Source organism: Pelodiscus sinensis, chromosome 28 (genome assembly GCF_052426305.1).
Source record: "Pelodiscus sinensis isolate ZL-2025 chromosome 28, ASM5242630v1, whole genome shotgun sequence".
Classification (NCBI taxonomy): Eukaryota; Metazoa; Chordata; order Testudines; family Trionychidae; genus Pelodiscus; species Pelodiscus sinensis.
In genome coordinates, this window is record NC_143079.1 from 8,543,443 (window position 1) to 8,555,785 (window position 12,343).

Genomic DNA, 12,343 nt, shown 5'->3' on the forward strand with positions numbered 1-12,343 from the left:
TGAGTTCTGTCGACAAAGCAAGCTGCTTTGTCAACAGAACTCCGTAGTCTGGACGCAACGTTACAGGCAATAACACCTTCTGTCGACAGAGTTCTGTCGAAAGAAGGTGTTATGCCTCGTAAAATGAGGTATACCAGCATCGACAAAACTGCTGAGTTCTGTCGACGTTATGTCGACAGAACTCAGCGGTAGTGTAGACGCTGGTATAGTTTTGTCGACAAAAGTCCACTTTTGTCGACAAAACTAGGTAGTCTAGACACACCCTTAGTGCTGGGAGAACACAGCCCAAATGTATCATTCCAATATACACAAGAGAAGTGAAGTAACATACTCAAGCCTTTTTTGCATTCACTTCCTGAAAAATTTTCTAGCAAACACATTCAAGCCGGATGGTTGATGCAAACAGCAAGTTTTAAGTGGAAGTTGCACACTATTTGCAAAGTATCTAAGTGAGTGTTCACAACAGTAACATAACTGTGATCAATTAGGACTTGTACAATCAGTGAACAAAAAAATATGACTTGTGTGTTTAAAATTAGAGTTGTGTTAGAACCAATTTTCCCATATTCTGAGAATTTGAGATTTTTGAGGGATTTTCCTGTCCCGAAAATCAACATTTTTTTGAGAGCCAAAAAAATGTCAGTGAAGGTTAGTCTTTTTGATCATTGTCAAGTATTTCATTTGGATTTTAACCTTTTTTTTAAAAATTAACCTTTTTTACATAAATTAAATTTCAAAAAAGTCCTTTTTAAAAGTCAAAACAGGACCTTTTTTGACAATTTCAAAACTATTTTTTAAAAATCTGAAGCATAAAATTAGTCAAAACCGACCTTTTCAAGCAAACAGTTTCTATTCTAGTAAGTGGAGGGCACTTTCTAACAATAACAAAAAAACCCCACATGGCCAGAAAATTCAGAACAGCTCAACTTACAACCACCCCAGCCTCAAACACTGACTGATAAATCTGCTCATAAGAAAAGTATAGACCTGGAATTTGGTGACTAATTTTAAGCTGTAATAAAGGAGATCTGTTGAGAAACTCTTCACTAGGCTCTGAGTCATTAATCTGAGCAAAGATGATCACCATGCTGTTATAAAATGCAGAGCAAGATACATGGGAAAACAAACTATAAAATCAAACTAACAAGGATTCAGGTAACGGTCTTTACAGGTGACTACACTTTCACTGAGCAAAGAGTAGTCTAGGGCAATGTTCCCTCTAATTTTTTTCCATTCAATGTGTGGAATAAATTTTGTTATGTGCGCCAAGGCATGTGCAACTATGCACCACCAGTAGAAACACATGCTGCTGGCTTTGGCACTCTGTTAATCACCTGGGTGGCCTTGGACTCTCTCGTAGGTGGCCACCCAAGCACTCAGCTTACAGGGAGCACTGGTCAGGGATACTGGTCAAGGATACACCACAAGCCTGGATGAACTGAATCTGCCTTGTACAGCTTAGGCAGAGGGGCTAAAAATAGCAGAGTGTATAGTTGGGCTTAGGTTGGAGCCTGGGCGCTGAAACCCCAGGCTCCAGCTCAAGTGTGAGCATCTATATGGCTATTTGGAACCCCAAAATCTGAGCCCAATAACCATAGTCAATTGAACCAGGCTTTGAGACTTGGTGCTGTAGGTTTTTCTTTGCAGTGTAGACGTACCTGTGGAGGCATATCCTCAGCCAATGCAGATTGACAAAGCTCTGCTCAAATCAATTGACTTCTACTAATTTGCACCAGCTACAGATCTGGCCCTTTGATTCTACTCCAGTTTTGTCTGTGAGTGAAGTCGCTTTCTCTGACGTTCTGTTCCTGCCCACCTCTCAGGGTTTTTGTGAGTTTTTTTTGCCTATAGAATCCTCTAGTCAGCCTTGGAATTCAAGGTAGCTGAGCTCTTCGTTTCTCTTCTTCATTGTTACCTGCCACTTTTCGTCCTGTTCCCTCCCACGTGGTGAACGCAACACATCCCACCTCCCTAGGCCTCCTGTGGCTGCCAGAAGAGTTGTCCAACCCCACTGAAGCTACAGATTGAACCTGCGTGCAGTTTCACAGCTCCAGACTCTCTAGACCAGCAGTTCTCAAACTTTTTGGACTCCGCAGGCCTTTACATGTGTAAAAATTTATGCGGAGCCCCAGCGATCCACTGATTATATGTGTTGTACTTATGTGGAACCCCAGCGATCCACTGATTGTATGTGTTGTACCTATCGATGTTTCCAGTTTGTCATCCTCACAGAGCCCCAGGAGATGTCTTGCGGAGCTCTGGGGCTCGTCGGAGCACAGTTTGAGAAACACTGCTCTAGACACATAACCTTTGGCTAATATATTATTGCTGGCACCAAGTTCCAACTCGTTACTACTAGGAGGAGGAATGGGAGGAGGAAGGTGACAGAGGATATCTGGAAGAGAGGCAGGGCAATTTTAACATTCCTGATCTGGTTTCTCATTCCCCACTTCAACACCTTCCTATGTCTATCCTTCTGCACTAGTCAGTATCCTAACACTTGAGCCGATGCCCATTAAATGCTTTGTGGTTGTCAATTGAAAGACAAAGCATTGCAGCCCAAACTATCAAAAGCTAGAGGTGAGTTTGGATGCCAACTCTAAGGCCTCTACTGGGTGACTTTCAGAGAGTGGGTGCTAAGTATGTTCTGGAAAATCAACTCCTTTTAGGTGTCTCAAGTCAGGAATTCAAAAAAAATGCCCCACAAAATCATGAGCTACTTCTGAAAACTGAAGACTACAAAGTGGTAATTCTTGTTGAGACACTTTGGCTATGTCTACACTACAGGGTTTTGCCGGCAGAGAGTATGCTAATGAAACATTCATTAGCATACTCTCTGCCGGCAAACCCCTGTCGAGTAGACATAGCCTTTGTGTGGGGAAATAGGCCTCCTATGAAACCTTGTTTATCTAAATGCCAGCTGTCCCAACCCTGATGATCCAAAATTTAACACTGTTTCCCCACCTTCAAATTTGATATTAAAAACAATCACTGATCCCCCTAAATCTCTGAGGGTATGTCTAGATTGCATCGCTCTGTTGGCAGTGGGATGCAGATTAGGCAGGTCGACATGGCAAATGAGGCAGGAATTTAAATATCCCACATTTAATTTTCATAAATCTGGCCGCCGCGTTTTGCGGACTCAGCACTTTGTCGGCAAAAAGCAGCAGTCTAGAGGGGGATCTGTCGAGAAAGAAAGCCTTTTTCGACAGATCCTGTAAACCTCCTTGCAGGAGGCATAAGAGATCTGTTGAAAAAGGCTTTCTTTCTCGACAGATCCCCCTCTAGACTTCCACTTTTTGCAGATAAAGTGCTGAGTCGGCAAAACACGGTGGCCATTTTTATGCAAATTAGGCATGAGATATTTACATCCCTGACTCATTTGCAATGTCGACTTGCTTAATCTGCATCCCTCTGCTGACAGAGGGATGCTGTCTAGACATATCCTGAGAATCCAAAGTCTTTGGCTGTCTCGGAAACAGGGTTTGCTAATAAAATTAAGGATCTAGCTTTTGAAAGAAAAAACTACTTGAGGGTGGAGATGGGATTTAAATGAGAAACTTACTCAACCAAGGACTGAGAAGTTTGCTAAAAATGCCTTGTTCCGTTGAATGACCCACGAGATTAATGTGTCCTTAACTCATCTGGCAGATTCACCATCCAGTGGCAGCTGCTTCCACTCTCTTGTGCCACTTGTACCTGTGAAAATGGTGCTACCTGCACAGCGGAAATGGTTTAATACTATCCAGCACTGAATTCCTTTACCAGCAGTACTCAGCACCTTTCTGAATCAGAGAGTCAGGCATTAGAACATAGGTTCCCAAATTCTGGGGGGGGGGGGGGCGCGAGGTAACCCAGTCTCCCCATCAAGTCTTGCTGCCCTGCTCAGTTCCTTTTTTTGGTGGGGAGTGTGAGGGTTTTTCAAAAATCAGAAAGGGGGGCATGATACTGAAAAGTTTGGGAACCACTGCATTAGAAGAATGAAACCATCAAAGTGACACAGAATATTACTTGGCTCCAGATTTTCCGCGTATCTGTGTCTGTCTTTGGTATAACACCATGAAGGTAAAAGGTCATATTCCCCACTGAGATACATTTTATATTTACTTTTTATTAAATAATTATGGCATGGCATGAAGTTTAAATATTACAGGAGCTAATCAAGAGGGAATTGAGTAGAGAAAACCCAGACCAGAGAATTTAGTCTTGTCTATACTTAGAATGTCTTTGCTCTCCACTGGGAACCATTCAGGTTTGCTTAAGGAGTTTAATAATACACATTTCAACTGCCACAGAATCTAAATCCCATTTGAGAAAAGGGGGATTTTTTTTTTTTGCCAATCTTGAGAATTTGTGACAATTCTCTGAAGGGCCTATACATCATTATGAGCCATCTCTCTTACTGCTTGAGAGTCTACTAGTTTGGGTTAGGAATGTTAAATATGAGTTAATTGAATAGTCGAGTAACCTCATGAATTCTTATCGGTAACTTGACTATTCTATAGTACCTGGGGGCAGCACTGGCAACCCATGAGCTCAGCCCCACTCCCGAGGAGATCCTTGCCACTCTGCACTGCTGCCTCTATATCAGAGGCAGCAGCGTGGAGTGCCAGGTGGAAGCTGGTCCATGAGGGGAGCCAGTTTAAAAACCAGCTTCCCTCACGGACCGGCTGCTTCTTCTGATACAGAGGCAGCAGCGTGGGGTGGCAGCAGCTCCTGTCCAGGGAGGCCTGAGGTCCGAACGTGGCGTGAGCTGGAACAGAGTTGGGCTGCCTGCCTGCCCAGCTCTTATTACACTTTAAATGAAGAGCCACAGCGAAAGTAGGGCCTGGGCCTGACATGAGCCAGGACTGAGCTGCATTGCCTTCCCCCTCATCTCCTAATACACTTTTAATGTAGAGCCAGAGCAGGAGTAGATCCCAGACCTGGCACAAGCCGAGACTGAGCCGGGCTGCTGGCCAGCCTGCTAAAAAATTTACTGGCTGGAGGGGGTTGGGGGAAATGCATGTAGTCCAGGGGTGGCCAACCCGTTACAGATGAAGAGCCAAAATCGTGGTGGATACAGCACAAAGAGCCAAAGGAAAAAAGTTGTTGAGAAAAAAAAAAGCCCTAGCTGCCGGCCTTTTAAGAGCAGAGCCGGTATAGCCCTTTTAAGGTAGCCATTTTGAAGGTGGCCATTTTGAAGTCTGCACAGGATGCCGCGACTCTGTCTGTCTCAGACAGAAACATGCTGCTCCTTTCAGAGCCATGAGCCGTGAGAGTAGGAGCCGCAATTTTTTCTTTGAAGAGCCGCATGCAGCTTGTGAGCCGCGGGTTGGCCACCCCGATGTAGTCTATAGCATTAACCGATAAACTTTTGCTCATCAGTTCATCGGTTAAATTGACTACACTATTATATCCCTAGTTTAGGTATATCTTGAACTAAGCTAAAGTGATGTGAAACACACAGGCTTTTAAAAAAATATATATGTATATTTAATGAGGAATAGCCAAATCTATTACTCAAGGAAAGGAACAGGCTACTACCCAAAATTATTGGTTTTCCATGGGATCTGTATTGTGTTCCTACACCAGGAATCCTCAGCTGCCACTGCACTGTGCCCTCCTGACAACAAAAATTACTTCAGGGGGGGACGACCAAAGCGTGACCCTGCTTCAGCTCCTCTGCTCCAGGTGTGGGGAGCAAAGTCCGAGCCTCACTGCTCTGGGTGGGGAGGCCAAAGCTGAAGCTCAAAGCCTTCAACCCCAGGCCGCGGGGCCTAAACCTGACCCTTGCCACCCAAGGCTGAAGCCCTTTGGCTTTGACTTTTGCCCTTTACAGTGGGGTCTAGGCGTTAGGTCTAAGCTAGCCCTGGCGACCCCATTCAAAGGGGTCCCAACCCACAGTGTGAGAACCGCTGTCCCAGATCATATAAAACTGACATGAGAAGGATGCAGCCATTTTACACACATTATATATGTCGTGTCTTCAATCACAAAGGCCATGCCCAAAACATCCAAGCTGCTTGCCCTAGTCGCCGATGAAATATCTGAGGGGAACACTTCCGGTAACACTTCCAAAAGAGGCTGCAGGGTGCATGGGCAGATTTTGGATCAATCTCCACACTAAAACACGACATCAAGACTGCCACCTCCACTCATAAAAATGCCATGGGCTCTTCAGGGTACAGAAGATATTTACAAGTGCTCACTCCAAAGGATTATAGATCAAGATTTTGAAAAGCAACTGGGAGTGCACAGCTGAAGAAGCTTTCGGGGGTCTTGATTTTTGAAGGATCAGTGCTGAGCTCTTCAGGTGTCCCAAATTAGGTAGCTAAATATCATGCCATCCAGAGACTCATGAGTCACTTTTGAGCATTTTGCCTGCAAGTCTTAGGAAATCTCCCTCTTTCAGATCACTGTGGTTGCGGTAAACCACTTTAGCAGGTCTCCCTAGCCAAGTCTCACACACTAAACATCTGCTGAATTTTCAAGGACAGAAAAAAATGGTGTATTGACATAAGGCAATGGGGTAAAAAGAGTTAAAAGCTAGTTAGCAAATCAAATTGGCACCTAATCTAGTCACATCACTCTGGTGTAACTGGTTTGATAACAGATCATTTACAGTCAATAATAGAACGAGGTCTAAATGCACAGAAGACTTCTGTAGTTGCTTTTGTGCAAGGGCATGATCTTCTGCTGGTATGTCATACCAGTACTTCTTTTATGCTGCCTCTTATTCTCCAGAATATACTTTCATTGAAAATAAAAGTAAGATCTTGTCTACACTTGGAATTTTATCAGACTTGCTATTCTGCAGTTGCCCAGTTTAGCTTAATCCTTTTTGGATGATTAATTCTGGATTAAGAATGTCCACAGTTGCAGATAACCAGGAAGAACTTTGTGTACAGTCAAGTCCTAAATCTGTAGCTGTACCATTATAAATAAAACATCTTCCACTTATGCAACGGGTGCCATCTGTCTGCATTTGCAGAATCTGAAACCATAGCTCTGCCCAACTCTTCTCAGGCCAGGATTACACCAAGGGAAAAAGTCAACCTAAGATACACAACTCCAGCTACATGAATAGCATAGCTGGTGTCGACATACCTTAGGTTGAATTTCCACTGCGGGAGGTCAATGGGAGAAACTCCTCCACCGATATCCCTTGCTCCTCGCAATCCGGTGAAGTATTGGAATTGATTGAGGTGGTCCTTATTAGACCCACTAAATAGAATCTTGGAAAATTGATCTCTGAAACGTCAATCTCCCAGTAATTGGAGACAAGGCCTCAGAAAAAGCGAACTCAGATACTCAATGGTATCCAAATGGTAGCAGCATTGTTACTTTGCGGCTCAATCAAATCACGTAGACAAAAGAGGGAGGGTGATATGCACAATCTACTGTGAGTGACAGCTCATTCTGACACCACCAGCAAATTGTCTTGGGAGATGCCACCTGTTTCCCTTCCCTCCTGTCAAGAAGGGGCAAATCCAAGGAATTTAGGAGTGCCTAGAAGGGTAGCTGATAAACTTCTGCAAAGAGAAACCAAGCTCATGAAGCCCTCTGGACCAGGTCTGACAAAAGGGAAATCAAGACTAAGGAGCTCAGCAGAGGCCATTGGTGTGTTGTGACCCCCCCAACAATAAAGCCAAGTGACTAGAGCCCATCAAACATATATTGATCATCAGCATGATCTACTGTTAGATCATGTGGGTGGAGCGTATTTTGTGGTGGAGCTTGAAAGAGTACCACTACCTTTCTTTTTCTCCAATCTGATCCCTGTGTCCCCAACTCTTATATCACCCTTTAATTTATGACAATTCCCTAAGATCCTATTATTATTATTATTTATTAGTGCCCCTTTCTGGAATATGCCCCATAGGCTCATGAAGGACAGCAGCTGTCCCCATGCAAATCACATGCTCTTTCCATGTTTCGTTTCCAGCTCCATCCTGCTTCTCAGAGGAGGATAACGAGGCATTGTCAATTCCAATGGGCAAACCTTAAAAACCAGCACCTGTGTTTCTACAGTGTGCAGCTGGCATATATAACCCGACCCAAGTCCCTTGGGACTGCAGTATATCCCACAGATCAGTGAAATGCTGGGCTGGAAGACACCTCGACAAGTCATCAAAGTCCAGCCCCCTGTGCTGAGGCATGATCAAATAAACCTAGACTACCTCTGGCAGCTGTTTGTCCAGCCTATTCTTACACTGCATCGATCAGACTACATCACTGAGCATTTTTACAGATGAGGAAAAACTTTGCTTAAAATCTTTCTGTCACACTATTTTCTAGGTTAGTTTCCCTGCATCAAACGACATGCAGAGCTGGGGTGAAGTTAAAGATCCAAGAGGAGCCAGATCCTCACCTGACACAAATCAACACTGCTCCATTGAAGTCAAGAATTTGGGCTTACATCTCATTATAGGCACAATGGGAAGCAACGGCTTCATTTGCTGTGAAGAACAAATGGTTCCCTGTAACAAGAATGGCTAAGGAAAGGGTGATCGCTCAGAACTCACTATAGGGTGGATGTGGACGCATTGGAGAGGGTCCAGTGAAGGGCAACCAAAATTAGGAGGGGGCTGGAGCACATGACCTATGAGGAGAGGCTGAGGGATTTGGGTTTATTTAGTCTGCAGAAGAGAAGAGTGAGGGGGGATTTGATAGCAGCCTTCAACTACCTAAAGGGAGGTTCCAAAGAACATGGAGAGAGGCTGTTCTCAGCGGTGATGGATGGCAGAACAAGGAGCAATCGTCTCAAGTTATAGTGTTGGAGGTCTAGGTTGGATATTAGGAAATTCTATTTCCCAAGGAGAGTGGTGAAGCACTGGGATGGGTTCCTTAGGAAGGTGGTGGAATCTCCATCCCTAGAGGTTTTTAAGTCCCGGCTTGACAAAGCCCTAGCTGGGATGATTTAGTTCAGGTTGGTCCTGCTTTGGGTAGGGGATTGGATTTGATTACTCCTGAGGTCTCTTCCAGCCCTAGGAGTCTATGAACTCAGAACTGGGTGTGTAACCGTTATTCGCGACTTTCTCCTTTTTGTACTTCACGCTATTAAAGATCAATGGTTTGTCCTAGAGAATGACATTTTACATTGTCATTGATTAAAAGAAGAGACACGCTTTTTATCTCTCTCGCACTTTATCTATAACAGAAAACGTTCTGGAATCATATCCACAAGATCAAATTCAACAAGGCTGTTCAACAAACTCCAGAAAATAGCAATAGCCATTTCAGTAGCTTTGTCAAGACTTTTCCATAGAACTCTCAATCCCATTCAATTCGGTACGAAGTTTCCATAATGGAATCCGTATGGAAGAAACCACACACCAAATGTGGGTGATGAGAGGAATTTGATGGCTGAATTGCAGCCCCCTGAGTGATAGCACCAAAGAGTGGAAATGCTGACAGACCTTCAACTACAGACTTGCTCACATAGAGCACTCTCTTAGTAGCCTATTATGAACATACATTACAGGGAGCAGATGCACTACCGTAACGGCACCACAGTGGCATTGAGATTTACCCTTGAAATTTGTCTCTGATTTGTGTATGTAACAGTTTATATCACTTTCTTCTTCAACTTGTCCGTGGGGCTATTTTATACAAAAACTAAAGCATCATCAGGTGGAACATGGCAGTACTGCTTGTATGTTAAATATCGAAAGCTTTACTCTAATCAGGAGGAATTGTGTATTTCAAAATCATTTCTTTTCTGTCTCCACCTTTTTATAATAGAGCTAGATGGTCTTGTGGTTAAAACGCTGGGCTGGGACTCACAACACCTGGGTTGAATTCCCCACTTTGCCACAGACTCTCTGTGTGACTCTGGGCAAATTACTTAATCTCTCTCTGTCTCAATTCCCCAGCTGTAAAATTGGAGTAATAACACTTCCTTTCATCTGTTTCAGGATCCAGCATGTCTACGCACAATGAATCCCTGTGGGTACGTCTATACTGCAACACTATTTCGAAATAACTAGCGCTAGTCCAAAATAACTTAGTCTGTGTCTACACAGCAGGCAGTTATTTCAAAATAGTATCAAAATACTGTCAAGCTGGAGGACTTCTTACTCCGACTCCTGTAACCCTGTAACCTCCAACTCCTGTAATTGTACGAGGAGTAAGGGACATTGGCAGAAGAGTGCTCTATTTCAAAATAAGCGCTGTGTTGATGCTCCCTATTTCAAAATAAATTATTTCAAAATAAGCTACGCAATTGACGTCACTCAATTTTCATAGCTTATTTCGAGTTAAGCCCTGCAGTGTAGACGCACCTTATGTTTAGTTGAGGTCTCTAGCTTTGTATGCAATATGAAAGTATAAATTATCTTTAACAAATGAGCAGTCCTGCGGCATCTTAAACAGATCTGTTTGGGCATAAGCGTTTGTGGGTCAAAACCACTTGGTCAGATGCATGGAGATGTAACAAATGGCAGCAAGCATCCACCTGCTACTCAGTGACTCTAAACAGATGTCTCCATGCCAATAACAAGTGGTTTGGACCCATGAAAGTTTATGCCCTAATAAATCTGCTAGTCTTTTTGGTGCCACAGAACTCCTCTCTGTTTTTGCAGATACAGACTAATGTGAGACATGTAAATGATCATCATTATAGAATCACAGGATTGGAAGGGACCTCGAGAAGTCATTTAGTTTGGTGCCCCAAACTAAGTTACAGTGGAGGAGGTCTAGGTTGGATATTAGGAAAAACTATTTCCCTGGGAGGGTGGGGAAGCACTGAAATTAGTTACCTAGGGAGGTGGTAGAAACTCCATCCCTAGAGGTGTTTAAGTCTCGGCTTGACAAAGCCCTGGCTGGGATGGTTTAGTTGGGTTGGTCCTGCTTTGGGCAGGGGGCTGGACTTGATGATGATCTGAGGTCTCTTCCAGCCCTAGGATTCTATGATTCTAAGTATTATTTAAGTATTATAATTACACTCATGATTTGTCTTTAGCCACCTATTCAGTGCTTCTAACTCTGCATGACACTTAGCACCTTTTACCTGAGGCTCTCACAGGTAAAAGCATTTAGACACCCTGTTCCTATTCAAATCAAGGGGGAGGATACTTACGTATCTTTAAAAAACTGGGCCAAAAGGCCTAGCACTTGGGATTCTGATTCTATGTGGGGCTTTTAAAATCTACCATAAAAATAATAATAAGAAGAGGCGATCTGCATCTTCCTCCCTCTTTAATCTTCTGGGGCTGGTGTTATGGCCTATGGGTTTGTTAGGAGAATTGCCTGATGGAAGATGAGCATAAAGAGTATTTGTTTCAGCTACACCAGACTAACACGGCTGCATCTCTATCACTCTTTACAGAAAGGGTTCTCCACTTCTTCACAGTGTGGACCACATTTTAATTGGTTGCCTCATGGACCAACCACCCATCTGCCTCCACAGAGACTACTTTCTCCAACACAAATTTGAGCGCCTACACAGAATGCTTATAACATCAAGGACATATTAAAGACATTTTTAGCTGTTTTACTTTCCACAAGAGAGGCTTTCCTGTGTTTGGCTATATTACCCTTCCCTCGCTATTATTGTATGTAACCGTCAGCCACCATCCTCCACCCAAGAAGTGGCTGCATTTTATTGGTGCAGTAGGTAACATCTGTAAAGCAGTATGAGCACAAAAAGAGCTATGGAAATTTTTTTTAAACCCTTTGCATTTCTTCAAAACAGACTCATGATATCACAGCCACAGAGAGAGAAAAATAAACATGTTATTTTCATAGCTCGGACGTTGTTTTTGCTGCTATTAGCAGCAGCAATGACCTGGGGGAATTGATTACACCAGGTGAATCTATCCTTAATGGCTGTGTTTATCATTTTGCCTAAGATGATGGGAGAACTACATGTCCTTGGATAGATAGATTGAAAAGTTGTCTAATTTTACACCAGCTTATGTACCTCTGCATCTTCTGCTAACGTGCTAGTGTGTAACATATGGTGGTAAGCACCCACTCGCTCCTCAGTGAATCCAAACAGATATCTCCATGCTGATAACAGGAGCAAAATAGGCAGATTATATTATCGTCTCTCTCTTCTGCTATTTGTCATGTACATCTTCATGTCCTCTTTGGTAAATACACTAATTAACATGTCAGAGAGCTGCATTATAGTTTGACTTCAACCCTCTATAGATGGCACAAATAAGCCCTGCTCATAAAATACAGACTTACAAAAAGGAGAATAATTTTCCCATAATAGACGTACATTGCTCTGTTTTATGCATTTCTCCATTGTCAAGGCCCTGATTCTGCAAACACACAAACGCGTGAGCAGCCCAAATCCATTGGATTTTCCAGTATGCATGCATTCATATCTTTGCAGGAATGGGGCCTAAAC

The 12,343-nt window shown here is 43.3% G+C and overlaps 1 protein-coding gene across 2 annotated transcripts in view; it reads right to left on the minus strand.

The window, feature by feature from the left end:
* Positions 1–12,343, minus strand: part of EBF2 (EBF transcription factor 2) — a 211,517-nt gene that overhangs the window by 27,980 nt on the left and 171,194 nt on the right. The gene's annotated exons all lie outside the window — the stretch shown is intronic.